The sequence below is a fragment of the Pipistrellus hanaki genome (assembly GCF_964339955.1).
Source record: "Pipistrellus hanaki genome assembly, chromosome: 18".
NCBI lineage: Eukaryota > Metazoa > Chordata > Mammalia > Chiroptera > Vespertilionidae > Pipistrellus > Pipistrellus hanaki.
The window spans coordinates 34,591,869-34,606,373 of NC_140520.1; positions in this window are offsets into that span (position 1 = coordinate 34,591,869).

Consider the following 14,505-nt stretch of genomic DNA (forward strand, 5'->3'; position numbering starts at 1 on the left):
TGAGATTTTGAATGGAACTTAAGGACAGGTACGTTTTGTTCTGGTGGGAAATTTCTGAGAAAATATTAAAATGGGTAGGACATGGCTTTGTAAAATAAGAGGTTTGATATTTTGTGATCAATTTATAAGAAGTCTTGAGGCTCTGAGGTATAATTTTAAATCATTTCACTTTGTCTAATTGTTTCAGAGGATGATACAAAAGAAAAGATTGTATGACAGCTTTATAATTTTTTACTGGAGGGTTAGAAGATAAAAAGCCATACATACTCTGCAAATCTTAAAGCTTTATGAAAATCTTAGGGGATCCTGGCTGTCAGAAAAAGAAATCTCACTTTTGTGTTTGTGGCTTATAAATAGTCCGGGATAGATAGTTGAGTCCAGGGAAATAAAAACCAGTAATCTATAATAATAAAAGCAGAACATGCTAATTTGAGCAGATGTCCTTCTGCTCATCCTTCCGGATGACCTTCCGGACAAAGCCAGGGCTGAGAGGGCTGAGGCAGAGATGGCCGCCAAGGCAGAGTCCCCAGGCCTTGGTGGTGGCAAAGGCCGAGCTCCTTGCATGAATTTCGTGCATCAGGCCTCTGGTCTACTATAAATTAGAGCAAGTTATAGCTTTCCTATATAGCAGGGATCATAAAATAGAATTAGGACATGTCTTAAAAAACAGGCATGGAACTAGGAAGAGTTAATTTGCCCAAGGACTTTTTGCCCTGTATGGGAGAGATAGTATTTGCGACATTTGGTGAAAAACTAGAGATGGGAGAACAGTTCAGTGTGTATCTCAGATTATTTTGTTGTTGTTGTGGGGCCCCATGGATCCATTCTTGGATATTGTGGAGATTTGGCATGTTGGGTAAAAACCCTTTTGACTTGGCACTCCATTGAGTTGGGGAGAGATCAATTTCCTCTACTTCATGGAGAAACATTGCGAACTCTGCTGCCTTGCGGACTGAAGAGAGAGCAGCCAGTCTTGGCACCTGGGGAGGGCCGCTTCGGAAGCCCCTAAGGAAAGAATCCCTGGAATAAACACCAGGATTTTCACCGTGGGCGGTAGTGACAGCAAGAGGAACAGGAGTGTTGTAGACTTCAGGAAAGGAGATGGCAGTTCAAGTTCCAGAGGGGATCACCAGGGACACTCAGAAATAACGGAGTGTGACTCTAGGGTTAGGCAAGGACCATTAAGCTCTCAGCTAATGTAATTCAGTTCTCCTTTGCAGGTCGGTAAGGCTGGGAAAAGCCAGATGTTTTAGAAAAATCAATAGAGACTGAGTAATCCAGGGCTTTACGTTGAGCAGGTGCATAAGCACATGCTGAGACTCGATAATTAAGTTGTCAAAACAAAGAAATAGATAAAATTGCATGGGATTTTGAAATATCAAGGGACTCAGAAAAGAACATCTAGATGCAACCAGAACAGAGACCTGTTTATTTAGCTTAGAGGGATTAAAAATTCTTCCTTTCTTCAGAGAGCTGAAACAGAAGGAGCAAATACACACGGTCTAACAGGAAAGGCCAAGTAATTATAACGGCATAGGTAAATAAACATGCTGTTCTCATTATAGAATGTGAGTTCTATAGAATGTGAGTTCTATGTCACTCTCCATGGATCCGTTTGCTATTTTCTGAAGTATTTTGATAAAGTTATTCCAGGTATTCTTGTGTTGAGAGAGTTTGACCAGATGGATTGAGATTTTTAGGTTAAAATAATGGTGTCCCGAGAGAATAAAACCAGGTAATAAACACAATTCATAGAACTTTGTGATCGTGAAACTTATTTCTCTCTAGGTATGCCACCGTTAGTTGAATGACTAGGTATTATTTCACCCAGAACATGTATGTACCATAAATCACTAAGCTGTCCACGTATGTAGTAAATATAAATCTTATTCGAGAAACTCAGGTGAGCAAGAAAGGTCACATTTCTATTTGCTTTAAATCAAATCAAGTACGTCTCTGTTCTCTGGCCCATAGAATTGCTGAACATTCTAACTTAGTAATTATTGGGGTTCCATTTCCAATGACTCGAGGTCATGTAGAGGGTCAGGAGTTTTGTATTAATACCCAAATGTCAGGAATGTCCCCTGGGTGTTGTTGAAAAGACCATTGTTCCAGCCCTTCCGGGCCCTTAAGGTCTGTGGCACTACTGCTCCTTCCAAACAGACCACAGGCGTCCTTATTCTCGAACTAATGTTCTCTGATTTCTTTTTATACAAACGTACTCGGAATTAGCCATGGTACATGTTAACAAGTAGAAGTGTCACTCCTATCTCTAAGCGTTGGTTGTGATGTGTGAGCATATGCAGCGGTGAGAATGTTTACTTGGTCACTGGTCAAAACTCAGTGACATTCTGTAAAACAGCAGAATGAGCTTGTGTCCCAGACTCGGTACAGCGTCTGAGGCTTCCGTGTAAGAGAGCACCAGCACTTCCCGCCTGGCGGTCCACACATTCCCAGGCTCATAGATGTACCTAGGAAGTTGTGCATTCCTGAAGATAGTGATTAAGTACCTATTAACATATTTAATCCTTTTGCAAAAGGAAGAGTTTGGACACGTTTGACTATATGTAGAGTTAAGCATCCCGTGTGGCTAATGGCAATCAGAGGAGTGTGCTCAGAAACCTTGCTTCATGATCCTGATCAGTATTTAGTTGTCAATAATTTTATTCATAGTTGCATGATATTTAGTTCATGCCCATAATTGGCTGCTAAAAAATACAAGAAGTATAATGAAGCTTGATGTTGAAATGTAGGTTAATGGCAACATTTCAGCAAATTCACCTCAAGGTGATCTTACCAAATCTTAAGAAGGCATTCAGCTAATTAAAATTTGTATGTAGCATCTTAAGCATTCTCCTTATTAAGAGAGAAAATTTGTTATGATTATAGATAACAATGTGTTATTTACAGAGAACTACTTTTTGGTTTCAACTCAAACATGATATAATATCCATTTAAAATTATTTATAATGCAGTTAGATAGTCATATATATCTTAAAGCAAATTAAATATGTCACTTGTCAAATGTGAAAATGTCATTTTATAGTATGAATTTTTAAAGATAGTATAAAATGAATCTTAAATCCAATATTTAATAATATAGTGATATAATTTAAATCTTATATTCATTTATAATATTTTACACAAAATAAAAATATAATTTAAAAAAATTCCTACAGGATCCGTAAGAGATATATATCATTGTGAAAGCCTTTCATTAATCAAATCTAATTAGAAATTGATTTGGCCAGTTTCTTGCAGGTGCCTCAGATTATTGCCTCACTTAACGTGAAATGTGCCCCTTGGTTAGAGGCAGTATTATGTATTATGCATAATTGTGCACCAAAGATGGTGCTTGCATATGTGTGATGAACAGGGAGCATCATCCTATCTAATAAAAGAGTAATATGCAAATTAACCATCACTCCATGACAAAAATGGCAGCACCCATAGACACAAGATGGCGGTGCCCAGTCCTCTCAGGCCCAGGGAGGGCTGCCACTGAGAGCAGGGAGCATGAGGCCCCAGCTATTGGCCTGGGAGGCGGCTGTGCACCCCTGGCATGATCAGCTCCCAGCTATAACCTGGGCCATAGGCCTGGGAGGTGGCACGTATCCCCTTCACAATCTGTTCCCAGTGGCGACCCTAGTCTTGGCCTGGGCAGCAGCTGCGCCCCACCCCCTGCACTTCTCTGCGCCCCACCCCCTGCACTTCTCTACCCCCAACTGCCATGCACGATCTGTTCCTAGACTCGGCCTGGGCTGTGGGCCTGGGAGGTGCCCGCAACTGCCTATTCCCTCCCTCCATCCCACCCTCTGCAGCGATCAGCTCCCATCCACAGCTGGGGGTTTTAGGCCTGGGAGGCATCTGTGTCCCCCAGAGCTATCCCTTCCCTGGGGCAGCCTGGGGTGTCAGCCTCCAAAGGGCCTGCACCCCATAGAGTGATTCCCCCCCCACACCTATAGCCTTGGAACTTCCCTTGCCCCCAGCAGAGTGATTAGAGACAGAAGAGGAATAAAAGGAGAAAAGAAAGAAAGGATAAAAGATGAAACATCAAGAAAAAAAAAAGAATAAAGGAAGAAACAACCACATGATATCACCTTTCCAAGGTCTCATGAAATTCCTGTTTAACGAGTTTATTTTATGACACTTTTAGTTTGGGTTTACATTTTTACTGGTTTGTCAAGACCATGGCAGGTACACTGCCCAATATGTTAAAGAAAAAACCCCTATCTAATAAAGAGGGAATATGCCAGCTATCAGGGGAGGGCAGTTGGGGACTTTCAGGCTGGCAGGGGAACAATTAGACATCAATCAGGCTGGCAGAGGAGTGGTTAGGGGGTGATCAGGCTGGCAGGCAGAAGTGGTTAGGGGCAATCAGGCAGGCAGGTGAGCAGTTGGGAGGCAGCAGTCCTGGATTGTGAGAGGGATGGCCCAGATTGGAGAGGGTGCAGGTTGGGCTGAGGGACACCCCCCACCCCCAGCACACAAATTTTGTGCACCGGGCCTCTAGTCTATATATATAAAAGGCTAAGCAACCATCCAACTGTCCGACTGGTAGCTATGATGTGCATTGACCACTAAGGGGCAGACACTCAATGCAGGAACTGCTAAGCTGTGGTGAGTTGGCAATGGAAGTTCTTGGGGACACACCCTGGAGGGGAGCAATTCCAGGGTGCATCATCTGAGAACCAACCTCTAGCCATCTGGGAACCCTTAGAAGATGTCAGAGAGCTGGTTTTGGCCCAATCCACATATATAATACTAAAGCACAAAACTATTAAGGACAGGATTATTGTCTTGGTTGCATATCCCCAGCAGCTAACATTTTAAGATTTATAATAAGTAATTAAGACATGTTTATTAAATGAGTTATTTTACATTTTAACTTTGAGATTTTATTATCTATAGTTTCCATGTAAAAAAGAAGCTCCAAGAAATTGGGTCGATTATTCCCTGCTCAGCTTCTTGACCTGGAAAGCCACACAATATTTAAGTGGCGAAGGCAGACCTTCCTATTGTTTGAAAAATGTGTAGTTACTTTTATTTCTATTCTTTATTACCCTGGCTCATGATGATTCCTTGGAATTGTATCTCTACACTGGATTCTGATACACCATCTGTACCCTAGACACTCCATTCCATACTGGGACGTCCCGGGCTTCAGGTTTTCAGTACTTCTAGCCACTGTTCCTGAGGAGCCCAGGTCACCTGGAGAAGTGAGGTGGAGTAGACAGTACTTAGAATACTGGCGTGCCACTGTGGTACCTGTTAATAACAGCAAGCTTCCTGACCTCGGCCACCCTGGGCCTCAGTTTCTTTATATATAGAATAGAGTGAGGGTTAAGTTACAGGATCTGTATGATCATTTAACGTGGAAGCATTCTGGGGATACCACTATGCTCCTATTGCTGTACTTGTGTCTCATCTTAATGCCCCTCGTAGCTTAACTTACAACTTTTGAGATCAACTTCAAAGTGTCCTATTTCCTCCCTTTCTTAGCAGGCAAGTCTCTGCGCAGGCTTATGAGTGTAAGAGGCTCATTCCCTACCTTTGTGTTTCCCTAAGAGCTTCTGTATGAGAAGGTAGGTGCAAGGACGAGATGAGATGACCAAGAATCTTCTCTGTGCAATCAGACCCACACTTAGTGCTTCAGACTTTGCGATCTTGCATGTATCCCCTTGTTTCACGGGTCAGGGCATTACCACATACTCGTATATATGTATTCACATGAAGTTACATCACAGTCTAGCCATCCAAATGTTAAGGCTAGTCTCCATAAGAGAAATAGCCCAAAGTTTTGTAGAAGGTTAAAATACACTTGCTATCTTTTCTTTAGTGATCTCCATGGTTTGGGTGGGGGAGGGCTGGGAAGGGACGTTATGTGAGTCTATGATTCTCAGGATTATTATAGCATCAGCGAACCAAGTTACATACTTTTCCCATCTTGAGCCACTATCATTATCCACACCCCAAATTCTGGAAACTTTTAACATAATATTATGAAAAGGTCTCAAAAGTATAAACAAAGTCAGTGTGATGATTCAAACTCAAAATACCACAAGGAAGAAATCTCAATAGAAGTGAAAGACAAGGAAATATTTCTGCCTGTTAAAGAATTAATACAGCAAAGGCAATGTACTTAGAGAAGAAAAATGGGAAACTAGAGAGGAGGAAGTATTAACAATCTGAGACAACAAAAGAACAAGATATGTATACAGAAGCTCTGGGCCTGAGGGTAGTCTTGTTTTGTGAAGAAACAAATATGTAAATATGACTTATGTGTAAATGACTCCATGATAAAAATAACCCATAGCCACTTCTCCTGAGGTCTTTGAAAACAAGAAAGTTCTAAATGCCAGTAATCTTAAGTAATTTATTATAATTGAACATAAACAAGAAAGCATGCAACTGGAACAAAAAGACACAGCGAAGTGCCACATACAGGCAGAACTTTCCGGGGAAGAGTCTGGAAGTGTTTTTATGCTTTTACTAGAGGCCCAGTGCACAAAATTTGTGCTTGGGTAGGGTCCCCAGGCCTGGCTGGTGATCAGGGTCAATCAGGGCCTCTGGACACTGGCCGGGAACTTCCTTTATTCCACGCCGTACCCTGTTGGTCAGCACATGTCATAGCAAGCAATCGAACTCCAGGTCTCCTGTTCAAACCCCCGAGAGGACAATTTGCATATTAGGCATATATATATATATATATATATATATATATATATATATATATATATATATCTGTGCTGTCTCAGGCATTGGGTGTTAGGCTCATCTTGGACTGCTTGGCTGACATACTCACCTGGATGTCAGCCATGAGAGGGACAAAATGAACTTGAAAGAGAAGAACCCATGGCCTTCCATGCTTGTTCACACCCTCCTACTAACTCTCCACCCAGAGAATCTGAGAACTTGATTCTGGGCAGGAGGCCATAAGCTAATCAGAGGTGGGGAACGCCTGGCCCACAGGCAGTGGAAGGCCTGGGAAATCATTTGGTCTGGTCCTGCTTAAGGCATTTGGTGTGAAATTAAATGTGTTACCCCAAATATAGCAGCCTAAATTTAAGTTGATAATTCTATATGGCCCGGGAATGATGTTATAAACAGCCATACGGCCCTTGGCAGAAAAAAGTTTCCCCACCCCTGCAGTAAGCAGAATTTTGTTGCCGATCTTTCTCCACATTCAGGTTCCATGTGGTTCCATTAGGTTCCCTACTATGCCGTCCAGTTCCTAGGAACCCCTGTTTGGGTGGCAGGGCTTTGATCTTTGATATCCCACTTTAACCACCACTCAGAGTGCTGAGCTTCCCCTGTCTCCAGGTTCAACACGCTCCTTCACTTTTGATCTTTAATGTGTGTGTGTGTGTGTGTGTGTGTGTGTGTTTATTGCAATTCTGTCTCCCCTTTCTCTCTCCCATCCCTCTAGCTCCCACTTTTTCTTTCAGAGACCCTGCCTTCTCTCCCCTCTCCACCACCTTTGTTATGCTTCCCCTCTGCTCCCATATCATAGACATGACTCTGTTAAAACACTTACCAGTATCTAATTTGCTCGACTCACCCACTGGACTGTAAGCTTCTTGAGAAGGGATCTGCGTCAGAGAAAATCTCAGGAAATAATTCATTCATTCATTTTCCCTGTTACGACTTTCTGTCCCAGTGACCTGATCTGTTTGTTCTAGGCATAAGAGCTAGAACCTTGTATTGCTCTTGCCATCCAGCATCCCGCTCTGATAACCAAATCTCATGCGCTAAACCTTAGGTCAGGACCTTTAGTCTGTGGAATCATTCACGTTCATGTCTCTTGGTATATAGTCTAATTGGTGAATTCAGACCAAAAAGTGCTTTACTGTTATCTAGGTTTGCTTTTCAAGCTAAACTTCATTTTTGTCAGTAGCAGGTTCCCGTGCCCGCCCCGCCTCTTCCCCCCCCCCCCCCCCCCCCCCCACTGCTTCTCTGGTCCTATGGGTAGGTCTAGAGCAGTTCCCAAAGTATAGTTCCTGGGAACCCAGATGAAAGACACCTGAGGTTCTAACTAAAAGGGAAAATTCCCTGCCCTGGCCAGTATAGCTCAGTGGGGTTGGGCATTGTCCTGTGCACTGAAAGGTTGTCAGTTTGATTCCTAGTTAGGACACATGCCCAGGTTGCAGGTTTGGTCCCAGTTGGGGTATGTGCAGGAGGCAACCAACCGTTTCTCTCTCTCTCTCTCTCTCTCTCTCGTCAGAGTTACTTCCTCTCTCTCTCTCTAAAATCAATAAGAACATTAAAAAAGTGAAAATTCCCAGGTTCTTTACTTTCAGAATTCCAATACCAAAATATACATTTATGTACAGTGCTGGCTTCATGGGCATGTGTCCTGTGTTTAGAAGGGCCTTGACCTTGGTTTAGAGCACTGCTGTTGCTACTTGAAATTATTAATCATTTTTATCAGTTTTGAACAAGAGGTCTGCTTTTTCATTTTGCACTGGACCTACAAAGTTATGTAATTGGGCTGTGTGTGTGTGTGTGTGTCTGAGAGTAATGTCACAAATATCCGTTTTGAAGAAAGAAGAATTCCTGACTTTCTTCGAATTCTACTAATGTTAGTGAAGATATGAAGAAAAGAACAGTCTTGTTTATTACTCTGGCAATGTAATTTTCCTAGAGGGAAATTTAATTTTTATATACATTTAAATCCTTAAAAAGTTCCCTTGGATATGAAATTCAAAACTTAATGCATTATTTGCCATATCTTTGCCTTTAGGACTATTTTTTGTTTCGACTTATATTACCTTTATTTTCCAATTTTATTCTTATTACAGTAATGCATGCCCATAGTTTAAAAATCAAGCAATACTAAAAAGCTTATAACAAAAAAACAACAATAGCATTTTCTTGCTTTATTCACCCTCGTTCCTAATTCCTACATCCCAGAAGCAATTCATTTAGCTCTGTCTTCTGGCATTTGTTTCTCTATTTCTCTATTATTTATTGATTTATTAAATTTAAGTAATCTATTAACTTCCTGTTGGAATAGAGATGATATAGCTCTCTTATACTTTCCCACAATCCTTCTAAGGTCTTTAATGTGTATTTTTTGCATGTTTCTTAGAAATGTGTTGGTTTTATGTGCATACATTTTCAGGTTTATGGAATTGTTGTTATATATTTAATTGTATTTTTTTCCACCAACCACTGTGGGTCTAGGATTTACCCATGTTGCTTTGTATTTGCACATGGATGAAGAAGTTTATGCATTGCAACGTTGTAATAGAAAAAGACAAAGGTTTCTCAAAGATATGGGAGTTGGAGCCTTTCTCCCGATGTCTCTTGGCACCTTAATAATTGAAATAGAAATAAGTATTATGGAATTACATACGGGGAATGATATCAAGTTGCGGATGGGAAAGAGGTAGTTAAAGGAATGGGACGGGTGTGTCAGATATGAAACCTGGGTCAGTGATTTATTGTCGTCTGCTCATAGAGGTGCCTGAGAAGGGACACGTCTTAAATAATGGAATAAATTTAATATCTTCCTTGCTCCTTCTTTCCTACAGACCCAGTTGGGAAGTTTTCTCTGGTTTAAGTGAGAGCAAAGGATTCTTGTATACATACCCAACGTTCTGCTTACGCTAGTCATCGTTTGTCACTCTTTGCAGCTAGAGACTCCACCTCATCCACACACTTGTTCTCACTCAACAAATGTTTACTGAGCTCCTGTAAAGTGGCAGGTCCAGCTCACTTGTACTTTGAAAATGTGTACAAAGCTCTCACTTCTGGAGGTTTAACCAAGTCCTACATGTTATTAGATGAATTCCATTGAGAGCAGAAAGATTTTATAAAAATCCTCTTCATGCGTAATCAGTTTATTGATACTTTTGACACAGTTGGATAGGTATAAAGAGTTTGATTTTTTTTCACCTCTAACCTATTTGCAACCAGTTTCTGTAGGATTTCTATTTCTGCATTTTAACGCTATTATGGACAGAGTCCATAATGTTTCCTTCTCTTTCAATTATTATAAGGTGAGATCCCTTATCCCAACTATTTCTACTGGCCCTGTCAATGGGAAGACTTTTGACTTTCAAGATTCACACATCAAGGTGATGGTGGTTGGTTCTTTTGATTTTCCTTCCACTTAAGCTATTTGTATTGGGTGTGGAGGGTTAGACAGGCAGGATCTACTATCTCACTATCTTCCTTTTCTAATTTAGCAACCTTGGGAATCGTGGTTGGGGATTTACCAGGCTGGCTCTGAAATTTCTCTACTGCTTTAAGGCTTAGCTCTTTAGCTCTTTTAGGCATTGAGGTGAGTAAGGATGGAGACAAGCGGCTGTCAACTCACAGTTGACAACGTTGTTTTTAGTCTCCTGTGAGTGGTTATCTTTGCTTCTCTGTCAATGACAGTTTTTTTATTTTTGTTTTTTTTTTTGTTTTGTTTTTTGTTTTTGGCGCAGCAGACATCTAAATGCCAGCTCTGGCGCATGCACTAGCTATTTGGAAGGCCCTATAAAACCTCCCAGACAGTTCCTTGACATGTTAATGCCGAGTCCCCTCCCTCTGAGCTCTTACCTCCAGGGAATGCTCTTCTACTGCTGGAGCCCCATGGCAGGCTGCCCTGGGGGGGGAGAGGGGGGAGACCTGTAAGCCTAGCCAACTCCGGAGAGTTCATTTGATTATAAGAAACTTATGGTGTTGTCATCTGATCACCACCCATTCACCTTGTTGCTGAAGGAGGGACTCCCCCATCTTAAAAGGGTCGAGATGGCCAAACATGCACCATCTGACACCGGACAGAAGACATTGGCAGAGCCCATCAGTCCATACTCCCAGCCTCAGGGAGGAAGGATGCCACGTAGAGCCACATGGGGATATGCTAGAGCCGTGGTCAGCAAACTGAGGCTCACGAACCACATGCAGCTCTTTGGCCCCTTGAGTGTGGCTCTTCCACAAAATACCACGGCCTGGGCAAGTCTACTTTGAAGAAGTGGTGTTAGAAGAAGTTTAAGTTTAAAAAATGTGGCTCTCAAAAGAAATTTCAATTGTTGTCCTGTTGACATTTGGCTCTGTTGAGTTTGCTGACCGCTGGGCTAGAGAATACAGGCGGGCTTTGTAGTGACCAGAGGAGGAGGTGACCCTTGGTTTCCCTGGAGAGATATGATTGGCTTCTTGGAAATCTTGCAAGTTGGCTGATAGGTGAAGCATGTTAGGTGGAGGACATGGTGGGGTGCAGCCGGTCCAGCTAATGGATCACTAGCCAGGGGAGGAGCCTTTCCCGCTGCTTGTGGCGGGGTTGGGGATGGGAAGGTATATGGTAAGACTGGGGAAATTCATGGTTAGCCCTTTGGAACACTGTTAGGCTCAAAAATGTCAATGCAACAACATGGAATTTCAAGCTTTACAATACTCCCTACCATCTCCCTCTGATTCCCTTTCAGCTCACCTCTGGACCCAGGGACAGATCAGTGAGTTTGTTGTCCAAACAGACATCCAATGAAGCCATGTCTTGAATGACTGTTTTGAAGCATTGCCTCTTATCCGTGAGTGATATTTCTTTCTTTTTTAAAATATATTTTATTGAATTTTTACAGAGAGGAAGAGAGAGGGATAGAGAGTTAGAAACATCGATGAGAAGGAATCATCAGTCAGCTGCCTCTTGCACACCCCATATTGGGGATGTGCCCGCAACCAAGGTACATGCCCTTGATCGGAATTAAAACTGGGACCTTTCAGTCCGCAGCCCGACGCTCTATCCACTGAGCCAAACTGGTTTAGGCTAAATATGAGGATCTTAACAACAAACGTAATGATCTGCCCCTGGGTCCAGAGGTGAGCTGAAAGGGGATCAGAGGGAGATGGTAGGGAGTATTGTAAGGCTAGAAATTCCATGTTGTTGCATTGACATTTTTGAGCCTTACAGGGTCCCAAAGGGCTAACCTAAGGACATTAGTTTAGAGCTTTTCAGCCAGTGAAGAATGTGGCACCTGGAGCAGAGAGTTCCTTTCCTCCCTATTCTGTGCTCTCCCAATAGTTCATTTCATTGCCAATATCACCCTGGCCAGTGCCACTCAGTGGGTAGAGCATTGGCTTGCACACTGAAGAGTCTCGGATTTGATTCCTGGTCAAGGGCATGCACCTGGGTTTTAGGTTCTATCCCTGAGCAGGGTACATGCGGGAGGCAACCCATCAATGTACCTCTCTCACATCAATGCTTCTCTCTCTCTCTCAAAATCAATGGGAAAATATCCTCGGTGAGGATTAACCAGAAAACACTGTTAGTACCACTCTTGTATCCCCACACCATTCAGTATCTGTCTTCCCTGCTGCTCCTCGGCACTCCATTCAGCTGATGCCTTCTCTTCCTCCACACTTTCTCCTTGAGTGAGCTCACTCATCCCTATATCTAACTCAGAACATTCTCCTGAGTTCCAGATCGAGGGATTCTGCTGCTCCCTGGAAAGCGCCACTTGAATACCTCACAGCAGTGGTCGGCAAACTCATTAGTCAACAGAGCCAAAAATCAGCAGTGCAATGATCCAAATTTCTTTTGAGAGCTGAAAACCAACTTCTGCGCATGGGCCACGAAGTTTCAATCGCACTGTGGTATTTTGTGGGAGAGCCACACCCAAGGGGCCAAAAAACCACATGTGGTTCACGAGCCGCAGTTTGCTGACCACAGTCTCATAGACATGGCAACCTTAAATGTCCAAAATCAAACTCCGAGTGACCGTGACATGCTCACCTTCTCCTCTCCCAGGATTTCCCGTATTTGTTTAGGGCGCCACAGTTCACCCAGGTGCCAGGCCAGAGATCTCAGGGTCCTCTGACTGCAGTGGGCCTCTATTTAGCCCATAACCAGTCTTCCTTCCACAAATCTGTCTATTTCTCTCTGTCTGCACTGTTTCCACGCCAGTGCATCTACCAGCCCTTGGATTTTGTAGCCGGTAATCGCTTTCAGATCAGTCTTCCTGCCATTTTGTCCGTCTATAACCCACCTTCCCCCTCTGCTAGCAGATTGAACTTTCCAAATTACAAATAAGTCAACCATTGCTTTACTCAAAGACATACACACCACATGTCCTTAGCATGCTTTCTTCATGTGGGATACAAAGGAATCAACCATTGCTTTACTCAAAGACATACACACCTTCATATGTCCTTAGCATGCTTTCTTCCTGTGGGATACAAAGTATTTCATCGTGTGATCACCACCAACTTTCGGCCTTGCTCTCCTGTCAATGTCTCATTAATTTCACACCCCAGATCTACTAAACTTTTTCAAATTTTCTCTTACATAACTGCAAATGCTGATTCCTCTAACTTTTGGTCTTCCTTTTTCATACCCTTCCCAACCTTTTATCCAGCTGGCTCTTACTGAGCCTTTAGAATCTGGGTTTAAAAGCTACTTCCTCTGGAAGCTCTCCCATGATCCCCATATTTGGATATAGTGCACCAATATGTGTTCTCATAATATACCATATTTCTCCCACCATAAGATTTATCACCCTTTGGGCCTTTCCTGAGTCACGATGCCTTAATTCAGCGTTTTTCAACCGCTGTCCCGCGGCACACTAGTGTGCCGCGAGATGTTGCCTGGTGTGCCGTAGGTGCAGACAAGACAAGAATTTTATAATTTTTCACTATTTTGTTTACTTAATATTTCATAATAAAGTAATTATAAAATACTTTCTTTGTGTTTATTTGATTCCTATTCAAGAGAATTACTTTATATATAGTCAATATAGGCACAGAGTTAAATTTTTTAACATTTTCTAATGGTGGTGTGCCTCGTGATTTTTTTCATGAAACAAGTGTGCCTTTGCCCAAAAAAGGTTGAAAAACACTGCCTTAATTATTACTCAAGCTCCAATTTGTAGCATGTAACATACCTTTACTTAGTTGATTACATGTTACTTCATTTTGTTAAACTCCAGCTATAAAAATGGGAATGATGATACTTACTGACCTACATACTATCACTGCCCGTTTTACAAACCTGGCAATAGATGCATGAAGAGGTGAGAGCATTTAGTGAGTGTCAGAGGTAAAATCAGAACCAAAGTCATCTGTTTTCAGATCTTTGTTCTCCGTCTCCGTGCAGTACTGTCTCTCAAGGATGCTCCTGTACAGGTAATTCTATTTACTGTTCATCTGCTTTTTCTACTTAGCTGAGCTTGCAGGCAGTATATAAGAAGAGGGGTTGCTGCTATAGCCCAGCACACCAACAGCTCAGAAATGTGACAGCCACATCTTGAGAGAAAGGGAGGATACAGAAAGATCTCAAAAGGGAAACACAGCAGTTCTGAAGTAGAAGAATATGTAAGTTCTGTGGGACAGAGGCCAGACCCGCCATCCTGAGGACCAGGGTGCTTCATAGCAGCAGAGAGTGACAGACACTCATTGCTGATACACTCAGCCATCGAGGAGCAGTTTCAAATGTATTCATCGTACGTTTCATTGTTATATTTAATAAATCGTTCTTGAGATTTATCTTGTGCCATTAACCATACGAGGCACTGGGCATTC